Below are 12,555 nucleotides of genomic sequence, written 5' to 3' on the forward strand. Positions count from 1 at the left end.
GTTTTATGCTCAAACGTCTCATGTATTTTAGATGATGCTAATGGTTGATTTTGCTATATAGGCATTCCTTATGGTTGGTTTTATAAATCTAGTTGTTATGGATAAAAGGTATATTACTTTTCAAAAAAATATTACTTTAAAATATAGAATTAAAATGTAGGATTTAGATTTTTTAGTAACAATTCATACATTTTATTAATTAGATGACACAACCTCTTAAAGATAATTTACAAAAATGCCTGATCTTTTCATGAAGATTTAGGAAGCTCAGTCCATACACAAAAATAACAAAAATTTGAGTAAGCTTACTTATTATGAGTTTTCTTATTTCAGGCTCACAGATGACGAATTTTTTGACCGTATTTGGGTTCCTGTCGCTATCAGAATGGATGTTCTCAAAGCTGCCCATGCCTCTAAACTGTCCATTATCTTCAGAAGTACCAAGATGTACTGGGGACCTGAAGCATCAATATTGGTGGCCTAGAATGAAAGAGGACATTGTCGATTATGTCTCTCGATGCCTTACTTGGCAAGGGGTTAAGGCAAAACACCAGAGACCTGCTGGTTTGTTGCAAGGCTTTCCTATTCCAGAATGGAAGTGGAAGCATGTAACAATAGACTTTGTCACCGGCCTGCCTAGAACCTGTTCTGGTCGTAATGCCATATGGGTCATTGTTGACAAGTTGACCAAGACTGTTCACTTATTACCCATCAAAACCACATATTCCACCAGCAGATTAGCCCATTTATACATTGATGAAATTGTTCGACTCCACAGCATCCCCTCATCTATTTTGTCCGATTGTGATCCTCGGTATACCTACGATTTTTGGGATAGTTTTCAAGAAGCACTCAGTTTTGGATTATACTTCAGCACTACTTATATTTTTCAGACTTATGGTTAGTCTGAACAAATTATCCAAATAGTAGAAGACATGTTGCGCGCTTGTGTCCTCGACTTTGGTGATAATTGGTATGAGTATCTTCCCCTGTGTGAATTTGCTTATTATAATAGTTATCATTCCAGTATCGGCATGGCTCCATATGAAGCTCTGTACAGTAGGCCCTGTCATTCTCGCACTTGTTAGGAAGAAGTCAGGAACCAGTGTCATTTGGGACCTGATTTCGTCTAGGAGACTATTAAAAAAGTTGTTATCATTCAAAGGAATTTAGCCATTGTTGAGTGTTTCCATCCTTATTTGTATTTCCTTGAGGTATAGTTCGATGAGCCAAGCCAAATCATTCAAAACAATGAGGTTTAGTTGGTGAAGGGGCTTCTCAATAAGGCTTTGGTACATAACCTGCATGATTTTGTTCTCCCTATTGTCCTCGCGGTGCTTCTTCAATTGGTTGGTTGCCTAGGTGATCCTCTGGTGCAAGAAACTCTTTTGATTCACCATTTTCATGCTTTGTTCCTTCTCAGGCATCATTTTAAAGTCGGTCAACAGGTGTTGCGCTAGGAAAGGGGAAGACCAAACCTCTGGTTGCCAGTCGTAGGGGCTGTAAATGATTTCACAGGTTTTGACTTTGCAGAGCATACTGAGTTCACTCACTTTCTTCATCAACTCTTCTTCCTTTTCTTGAAAGTAGCTTTTCTAGCAAAGTTGTTAGTGATATAGGAAAGTTTAACCTTCTTTTTAGTCATTGTGTTTAGTCATATCTGGTCAAAGAGCGAGATGGTGCATTTATAGAATGCGACAAGGGTTGAAGATTTATTAGTAATGGATGTGAAGTGGAACATTGAATATACCCTGTAAGGCTAGATTAAAACTGCAAATGGAGTGCCCAAATAATCTCTAGAAATGTTATATTTTTAATAGCACATATGGAAAGATCTTATGATTAAAGGTAATGTAATTTACAAAATTTAATTAGTGAATTGTTGCAAGGCTGCGCTTTTATAAACCCAATCAAATACAACTATCTTTTTTAATTAAAAGTTAATGCTTCATTATAATGCATGTATATATCTACTCTCTCTTATATGTATAGGTGTGTAAAAAAAATGAATTGAACCAGAAGATTGCTAGAATACTTAATTAATTTTCCTTATATATGAGGGGTTAGTTAAAAAGAGAGAGAGAGTAAAAAAAACTCGAAATTAGTTGTCTTAAGGGACTAAAACATGGCAACGAAATAAAAGATTGATAATGGTTATAATTACACTGTTAGAATTGCATATAAATAGGTCACCCATCCTTTGTACTAAGCATCCCATTTTTATCATATAGAATATTGATATTGCTTTTCACAAATTTCTAATATAGTCCTCCAATTAAGATAGTTTGCATTTCAATCTTAAAAGTCTTTGTTTTGGTCCCAACAATATGTGCATTTTTAGTTTCTTTTTTCTTTTTAGTGCACATATAGCCAAAACTATATATAGAAAATGTTGGGGCTTATAGACATGCAATCACAACAAAACGGTCGCTCTAATTCTCACAATCTATAAGTTGTTTATCATCACGTTTACACATGCAAGAAGTTATTTTAGATGTGTAGTGTGGACTATTTTATGGTTGTTTATGCCACTTTTTATATGATGCTCTTCTTTTATACTCTAAGGTCTCATGTATTTTAGATGATGCTAGTGGTTGGTTTTGCGTGTTATTGTTAAGAGCTATATTACTTTTCAAAAAAAATATTAATTCTAAAAAATAAAAATAAAATTTAGGATTTAAATCTCTATAGTGACAATTCATACATTTCATTTATTAATTAGCACAATCTCCAAAGATAATATATGAGAATGTACAATTTCAATAAAAAAAAATTTATAAAGAGAGGAAATACTATACATATTATTAAGGAATTATTATTGTAATTTAATTTTAAAATATAATAATAAAAGTAATATATATGATTACTTATGTATTGACTTATGTAGTAGCCAAAAAACTCCTAAAGAAATCAACAATATATTTCTTGCAAATTTTATGCAGTAATAATATATAGGTGTTGTCTCCCTTCAGTAAAAAAAATGATACTAGTATGGTATTAAAATATATGCCTTCTGAACTTCAACAATCCATATTTGCCTTTAAGATAATTAACTTTTTAAAAAAAATTAGAATAAAATTTATAAATAGTAATTAACCACTACAAACATAACGAGAAGTGCCGTCAATAATACATCCGACACCCGCAATAGAGATTGAGAAAACAAGAAGAAGGCAAAGTCATGTTCAAAAAACAAATAGAAGGAAACAATCCATCCTCCATTACTAATTCCAACCTTTAAGATAATTACGATATGCTATAGATTGCATGCTGGTGTAATATAAATAACGAAAAGAAGTTAAAGATTATATATATGTGTATATACGTATGAAGCAATACTTATTCTACTTTTTATTTAGACAATATTGCTATTATATCACAATAATATGTCATATTTAGCAAATTAAACAAGATATTGTCCAAACTACTTAAGGAGCTCGTTGCAAGTGTACACATATACTTCCCATCAACACTCTGATTTAGTAGTATATATGTGACTATAATTTTTTTATCTTTTAAAATATAGGGAACAAAGATAGATTATTCTATATATCTCTAAGTTAGTAGAATCCGAAATAAATCCAACAAAATAATTAAACAACATATTTAAAATTTTAGCGTATTTTTCCAGATACATGCATAATATTCATATTAATAAAAATATTAATTAGTTGAGATATTCTGATTAGATTGAGAATTTCTATGAGAAATATATTATTCCTTAATGCCATTATCCTAAATTTTAATTTCAAAATTGGAAGAGCATATCCATATATATTAAATTCCATACAAAAATCTCATTTTGAAATCTAGATAAATTTGAGTAGCTAACTAGCTTAATCTTCCTCCTAACTAGATTGAATTTCTACATATACTACATCAATAATTCTTATGTCATCACTCCATTATGTAAAACAAAACAGAAAAGAAAAGAAGAGAAAAATGCATTATAATAGCTTAAAATTACATTGAGCATGCAGGTATTTTAACAAATAGTTGTAGCCACATCAAGCAGGGGGAAGAGAGAAATTAAAGAACGAAGAGTAGTACTAGTACAAGATATTAAAATATTAAAGAGAAGATTAATCTAAAGAAAATCATAATTCAAAGTAATCCAAGTACATGTATGCATGTGACTCGACGACTACAACTATGATAGTGATAGTTATAACTATTATGATGACTACAACTATTAAGGCGACGCTACGATGACTAAGAAACCGACAACATATCTTTGTGGTGGAATGTAATTGGTTATTTAAAGTACATCTCCAACAACACTCCAAAAAATTTAAAATTAAATATCATAATACTCGATTCCTAAGGGCAGTTAAATGCACTAGACCATATCAGTCCATTATTTTGGTTGTTCTTATGGGTGAATGGCACCATCATTTCTGCCTATTCCCCATCTGCTCTAGGTGGTTGCTGATGTGCTTGCGGGTTCATCCCATCAATGAACCACGTCTGTAGCTGCTGCAACATCTGCACCGGGTGATCCTCTGTGATCTTAGTGAATGTCTCCTTGGGACCCTTCATCACTCCTGCGTCTGTGGCCTCTTGAGGCTAAGGTGACTTCCAAAGTGTTCCAATACTCTTTTGGATTTCTTTGAGGCATTGTTCAATAAACCAACCAAAATTGTTGAGATTAACAAGGTTGAGTTGGTGGAGGGGCTTCCCGATAAGACTTTGGAACATGATATGCGTGATCTCTTTCTCGTGATTGTCCTTGCACTGTTTCTTTAGTTGATCTATTGCCTTGGCGATCTTTTGGCACAAGAAGGTCTCTTGATTCACCATCTTCTTGCTTTGCTCCATCTTGGGCAACCTCTTAAAATCAGCAAGTACGCATTGGGCTCCGAAAAGGGAAGGCAAAACCTCTTGTTTTGAATCGTAGGGGTTGTAAATGATTGCACAGGCTTTGACATCGCAGATAGTGCTTAGTTCACTCACTTTTTTCATCAATCCCTTCTTCCTTTTTTTGAACATGGCTTTTCTTGCAGAGTCGTTAGTGATATAAGCGAGTTTAACCTTCTTTCTAGCCATAGTGTTTTGTTGTGTCTGTCCAAGGAGTAAGTGAGTGTATATATAGAATGAGACAAACATTGAATAGTTATTAGTAAGGAATGGGGAGTGGAGCATTTTAATATAGTAGAATATACCATGTAAGGTAAGATGTGGTGCATTTTAAAATTGCAAGTGAAATGTTCAAATTATCTCCAAAAATATTATGTCTTTAATAGAGGGTGTGGGAAAATCTTGTCATTTAAGGAATGTATTTCACAAAATTTAATTAATAAAATAATGAAAGGCTGCACTTATCTAAAATCATCCAATCCTCTCTTTTAATTACAAGTTATTGATTCATTGTAATGCACTTATATACCTACTCTCTCTTGCATTATCCCAGCATGCATTCACACTTGAAATTAATCATACATGGCAACCATACACACCTCCTTATCTTATACACACTCACAGTTATTACTCTTAATCATCAACTAATGTGGTCATCTCCTTCCAAATCAAACTTAATTATGTGTCTTGATCTCCTACACCTACCACCAATTAAGAATCAATTGTAACATCATACTATACTTACTAGAGTAACATACTATAATATTGAAAAAATTTTAATGTTGTAGTTTGTGTCACTGGAATTAAATATGGTCTTGTTTTATATTAGTAACATTTTTTTTAGTAGTAAGAAACTATATATCATTGATTTTTGAGTATTTATATATGTAAAAGAAATTCAAAATATTAATTGCTTAAAGTGTTTGAAATTAGCCGTCAAAATTTTTTTTCTATATTTATTATTCTATGTGATTGTATATATTTAAATATGTATTTGTATATATTGTACATTTCTTCTTGCATAAAGTATTAGTTAACAATTCACAGATTGTTGAGTTTGAAAATTATTTATTTCAGTTTTTTTCCATATTCTGAACAAAATAGTTGCATCGTGAAATTTTATTTATGATCGTTAGAGATTCTCCAATATATTTAAGTTATTTAAAATATTGCATGTTTTGACTAAAATAAAATTTTTAGAATTATATTTAAATTTCAGATTAATCAAAATATTAATTATTTTAGGTATTTGGATTATATCGGAATTTTCTTTGAGGAAAATATTATTCCTTAATGCCATTATCCCAAATTTTAATTTTATGATCTGGAGAGCGCATCATATTTATTAAATTTTATACAAACATCTCATTTGAAATCTAAACAAATTTGAGTATCTAGCTAGCTTAATCTTCCTCCTAACTAAACTGAATTTCTACATATAATGCATCAATAATGCTTCTGTCCTCTCTCAATTGTGTATAAAAAAAGAAAAGAAAGAAGAGAAAAGAGCATTCTGATAGCATAAATTTATATTGAGCATGCATATATTTTAACAAATAGTAATGCAGACACGTCAAGCCAGGGAAAGGGAGAAATTAAAGAATGAAGAGTAGGACTAGCACATAAAATATAAAATATTGAGGTGAAGATTAATCTAAAGAAAATCATAACATAAAGCAATCTAAGTACATGCATGTATGTGATCCAACGACTATGACTGTGATGATGACAGCTACAACAATTTGGACGATGACTATAACGATTAAGAAACTGATCTATGGTCGAATTTAATTGGTTATTTAAAGTACATCTCCAACAACACCCCCAAAATATTCAAAATAAATATCATAATACTCAATTCCTAAAGGTAATTAAACACACTGGACCATATCAATCAATTATTCTGGTTGTTCTGATTTGTGAATGGCACCATCACCTCTGCATGTTCCCCATTAGACCCTACATAAGGCTGTTACTATGCGTGAGGATTCATCCCATCAACGAACCGCATCTACAGCTACTACAACTTTTGCACCATAGAATCCTCCTAGATTTGAGTGAAAGTCTCACTAGGACCCTTCATTACTCCTCCGTCTGTCGCCTCCTGAGGCTGAGGTGACTTGCTGAGTGTTTCCATCATCTTACTTTACCATTGCCTCTACCTTTGCTAGGTTAACAGATACCCCATCTTTTGACACAATATGGGCCAAGAATGCTATTTGATCTAACCAAAACTCACATCTAATGAACTTTGCATGCAACTTGGCTCTTCGAAGTATCCTTAGCACTATTGCCAAATGTTTCACTTGTTCTACCGGATCACTCAAGTATATCATGATATCTGTTATCTCCTTCTTGCAATTATCATTGCGCTTCTTTTTTAGTTGGTATGTTGCCTTACTGACCCTCTGGTGCATGAAGCTTTCTTGATGCACCATCTTCTTGCTCTGCTCCATCTCGGGCATCCTCTTAAAGTCAACAAGCACGTGTTGGGCTCTGAGAGGGAAAAACCAAAGATCTGGTTGCAAGTCATAAGGGCTGTAAATAATTTCACAGGCTTTGATATCGCAAAGAGTGCTAAGTTCGCTCGCTTTCTTCATCAGCTCATTCTTCCTTTTCTTGAATGTGGCATTTCTTGCAGAGTTGTTAGTGATATAAGCAAGGTTAACGTTCTTTCTAGTCATGGTATTTTATCATGTGTGCCCAAGGGGCGGGAGTGGGTAGATATAAAATTATACAATGGTTGAATAGCTATTAATAAGGAATGGGGGGTGGAGCATTTTAATATAATAGAATATACAATGTAAGGTAAAATGTGGTGCATTCTAAATTATTTCAAATTATATACTATACACATGGTTTGATGCACTAAATATCATATGTGTATATATTTTTTCTATATACAATTAAAGATTTAAATAAAATATTCTGCATCTAGCATTTAATATTCAAAAAAGTGTAATACATATATATATACCTGCATATATAATTGCTCTCCTTTTTTACCGTCTGCCTAAGTCAACTTATCGGGAGATTCATTTTTGAATTGAAAATGTGCATTTGGAACTCAAGCCCACAATGTGATGAGCATGTTACATACATCTTTATTTTTATATATACAATAAATTAGCCACACACCAGGAACTGGATTCATAGCCACTTCCTTAATTACCATCATCGTACCACAATTATATACGCGCACCTTTTCTTTTGACTCACTTTATACATATATATATAAGACTTGCTCTTTAGCTAATTATAATGATTCGCAAACATTTCAAATGTAATCCTGTATTTGTTTTTTATACTCTTCTAATCTAGACATACTAATAATCCGTTCCCAAGTCACAACAAAGTTTCAAAGTATCTTCTTTGATTTCAGAAGGCCTGCAAATCAAAATTAATAATACACATATATACATGTAAAAACATATTACATTTCATTCTTTATATCTGTATATTTATTTTTATATCGATTTCAAACTAAAATCATATATATAATTTTCAATTAATAACTATATTAAGATCTTATACAAGTAGACAAGAAAAGTTAAATATATACTTTGATAATTTTTATAATCCTCCTATAACCTTAATTGCAACCAATCCCCTTCATTTTCTTTTCTTCAAAGAAAAATCTCCATGTATTAGATCCTTATTGCAAGCTTGATGCCACGTTAATTCACCAGCTCAGTTAACTTGTTCTAACCATAGACAACTCTGATTATCTACTCACTCTCTTAAGTGTAAGTGTAGAAATTAAAAAAAATGACCATATTCAACATACTCATTAATTTACCCTTTATATTAGCTTCAATTATCTCCTATAAGAAAAAGTAAAAACTTAAAAAGTGTCAAATTGAGCATTATACAATAACATAAGTAGAAAAGTAAGAACTCTGTAACCTTTAAAGGTGAAACAATAGCTAAATAAACAAAATAGAAGAATCAATGTAAACCATCATTGTACGAGTTCTAATGGTATGTATACATACCCACTAAATAGTCTCTTTCATTGGCTTGTTAGAACCAATGTTAGAGCATCATAAACCCATCCAGAGGGCTAGAGAAATAGTCAAAGCTAATAAAAAATCTTCTTATTCAATGTGGTACTCCAAGAACAATACAATTCATCTTAAATCACTCCTTAGCAGCCATCATCTCCTTATTCACCACTAGTTCGAAATCCTAGGTAAAGCTATTACAAAAGCTATATTACTCACTAAAATCACCAATACTTGGCTTCAATAGGTCCTGATCCAATTAAGTATGGATGTTTTCGAGATTTTTTACTTACTTAGGCTTATTAATTCACCAAGTAATTGAAGTCTCTAAGCTTGAAGTTGAGTTTAACTATAAGTGAAATCATTTTCAGTAGTTTTGATGTCAAGACTGTTGATATTTTTCAAATTTGTTTCCTACTTGGCTTATCAATTCACCATGCTGAAGAGAAAGTTGTGTAAGGAGGCATGTCTTTTTTTTCAAACTCTCTTTTTTATTTTATAGTATTCTGTGAAAATTTGAACTTTTTAGGATGTCGTCAAACAAATATGAGAAATAGGAGTTAGCATTTATTCAAATAGCAAATAGATCTCTTTACTCAAGTTGATGATGAAATAGGGAGGATGATTAGTTCAATTTCTACAAGTGACTATGTGCTTTATTAGATATTTAGAAGATTGGGTGATGGTTTAAGCTTATGCAATCTTCATCAATTGACTATCTCAAATGTACATAAGCTCCAATATTCTGCCATTCACTTCCTTTTACAATTTCTAAAATATTGAAATAGTTAATCGTTACAAGATAAATCAAAATAAATTATTTTAGAAATAAACAAGTTAAAAACATAAAAATTTCAGTATAAGTACATATATGCATATATATAGTTAAAACATAAATAGCTATATCTAACTCATGAAAGAATTCTTTGCTGAAATGTAACTTACCTTTTGATGTATTGGTATGAGGCTATGAAGGGGGATTATACAACAAATGTTTACAGAGTTGTAAAGCTCTAGTAGATATGCACTATTTTCAAGTGTCTGTGATTGAGTGAGAGGGAGCAACAAAGCTGCGTGGAAGAGAGGAACGAATGGGTTTGAGAGGATATTGGTAAAAGCTTGGAGATCTTTGGTGGTGTGGGTGATATGTGTGCTTTTAGTTGTTTTTTTTCTTTTCAGTGCGCATATAGCCAAAGGAACGCTTGTTCCAATTCTTAAAATCTATAAGGTATCCATTAACTCATATAGGCATGATCCTTGGAGCTTCTATACATACAATATGAAATTCACACACAACCAAAATTAATCAATTATACGTCAACTAGTTTAAACAGTTAAGTGTCTCGAATAACCCTTTCATATTGCTGTTAAACATCATCACACATAGAGATATAGGAAGTTGTTTTAGATGTGTAATGTAGTGTTTAAACTATGTTGTTGTTATTTATGCCTTTTTTTTGCTATTATTTTATGCTCCAAGGTCTCATGTATTTTAGATGATGCTATTGGTTGATTTTGCTATATAAGCATTCCTTATGGTTGGTTTTAAAAATCTACTTGTTATGGGTAAAAGGTATATTACTTTTCAGAAAAATATTACTTTTAAAATATAGAATTGAAATTTAGGATTTAGATTTTTTAATAATAATTTATACATTTCATTAATTAGATGACATAACCTCTTAAAGATAATCTACAAAAATGCACAATTTGAATCTAAAATCTCTTATGAAGAGAAAAAATACCAATCATATTGTTAAGGAAAGATTAGTATGATTCAATTTTAAAATGTTATAATAAAAGTAATATATCTGAATACTTTTATATTGATTTTTGTAATAGCCGCAAAATTCATAAAGAAATCAAAAATATATTTCCTGCCAATTTAATGCAGTAAAAATATAAAAGTGTTATCTCTCTTTCAATAAACAAATGATACTAGCCTGGTATTTGTAACACCCTGCCCATTGTTGTGCTTAATTAATTTAGAAAATCCTATTTGTTCGGCCCTTTGGCCGCATTAAACTTATTTAAATTACACTGCGTATTATTTATTGTAATTCGTAAATCTGGTTGATTTTTCATTATTTTGTTTTTATTTCATTTTATGAAATTTTGAGTATTTATTATTTAATTTGCATTTGATTTTATTTAATTTAGTTTTAGAAAAATTTAGAAAAATCATAAAAATAGCGAAACAAGAAGAAATCCCACGAGGAAGCAGAGTCGCCTACGCGGATGCCGCGCAGATAGGCCTTATGCATGGCAGGAGGCCTGTGCACCTGCAGGATAGCCTGCAGTGCACTGCTGTCACCTCGAGCGGTGGCCTAGTAGCTAGAGGCGGCCCTCCTCCCTCATTTTTTGTGTCGAGCTCTTTTTCTCCTCTCTCTTCATCAAATTTTTCCACTTGATGTAAATCCAACCGTTCTAAAATTTTATAAATAGGCCTTCCCATCCTATTCTTCCCCACTCTTCCATTCTTCCATTTTTCTAGACTTAGAGAAAAAAGGAGAGAGAGAGAGAATAATCTAGTGAGAGGAGGAAAAGAAAAGAAAAACGGTGAAAGAGAAAACATCAAGGTTTTGAGAAGGAATTTAGTATTTCTTTTAATGTCTTAAGGAATATTTTTAGATAAAATAAAACTATTAAACATGATGATTGTGATTTTGCCTGCTTGTATGCCTTTGCATTTGTAGTTCAGATAAGTCGAATTATTCTTGTTTTTAAGTATATTATGTGAGTAATATACACTTGATGATTTGCGTATAATAAAATATAATATGAAGTTGTTATTATTGCTTGGTAAAAATAAAGAATAAAAAGAAAAAGAAAATAGAAAAGTGGAATGAAGCCTGAATGGTCCAAAATATATGTGTCTTGATATGCATATTGAATAAAGTGTCTCATTAGGCTTTTTATCTCTGAGTGGTATCTGTTCCCCTAGCCCTTCGGGGTATCTATTTCTCCCTCCCACATTTGGTCTGGAAATACGTAAGAGAACTGCTCCTAGTGGATGACAGTGTACCCTTTAATGAGAGTGGTAACGCGAATATCTGTTAGGGGTCACCCTTAGCTAAGTGTTGTTGTGACTGTAGATATCAAATCGGGCCACTATGGTTGGTACGACCGTGATTGTAGATCGTACTATGGTTTGGCCAGCCAGAAATGGGCTTGAGCAAATTATCATACTTGTATTTGATCTAGTCATTCCACCTGGGTAATTGGAAATCTGTATCTGCCTTCAGAAATGGAAGTTGTAACACTTCGCAAAGCATGACACGAAAATATGAGAATTTCATGATTTATTTGATTTTCATTATTATCTGGCATGATGAATATTTGATTTGTTCATATTAATGCGTTGTTTCTTAATAAATTAATTATTTTCATAATGTAAGATTGGTCTATGATGTGGCTAAATGGTAAGCTTTTAAGTTAAAATAATTCACCTTTAAAACCTTACGATGTTAATTTAATACTGTTTTCCTTACTAAGCATATGAAACTCACTCTTTCCATGCCCCCCAGATGAGGAAGAAAATGAGGAACCGCAAGCTAACCTATACTTGGAAGTCTATGAGGATCCCTTGGATCCACAAAATTTGAGTGCAAGATTAGTTTCTCAATCTGATGATTTCAATAGCATAGTGAAAGAAGTGGCATTCTTTTATGTTTTGTTTTTGTATTCTATAGCC

The 12,555-nt window shown here is 32.0% G+C and overlaps 2 pseudogenes; both read right to left on the bottom strand.

Moving 5' to 3' along the window:
* Window positions 1-4,401: 4,401 nt before the first annotated feature.
* Window positions 4,402-5,046, bottom strand: LOC148268907 (agamous-like MADS-box protein AGL80 pseudogene; annotated as a pseudogene).
* A 1,952-nt stretch (window positions 5,047-6,998) lies between these two features.
* LOC148268908 (agamous-like MADS-box protein AGL80 pseudogene) lies at window positions 6,999-7,541 on the bottom strand (annotated as a pseudogene).
* Window positions 7,542-12,555: the final 5,014 nt, after the last annotated feature.

This window comes from Carica papaya, chromosome 2, assembly GCF_054855325.1.
Source record: "Carica papaya isolate Zhongbai chromosome 2, ASM5485532v1, whole genome shotgun sequence".
Classification (NCBI taxonomy): domain Eukaryota; kingdom Viridiplantae; phylum Streptophyta; class Magnoliopsida; order Brassicales; family Caricaceae; genus Carica; species Carica papaya.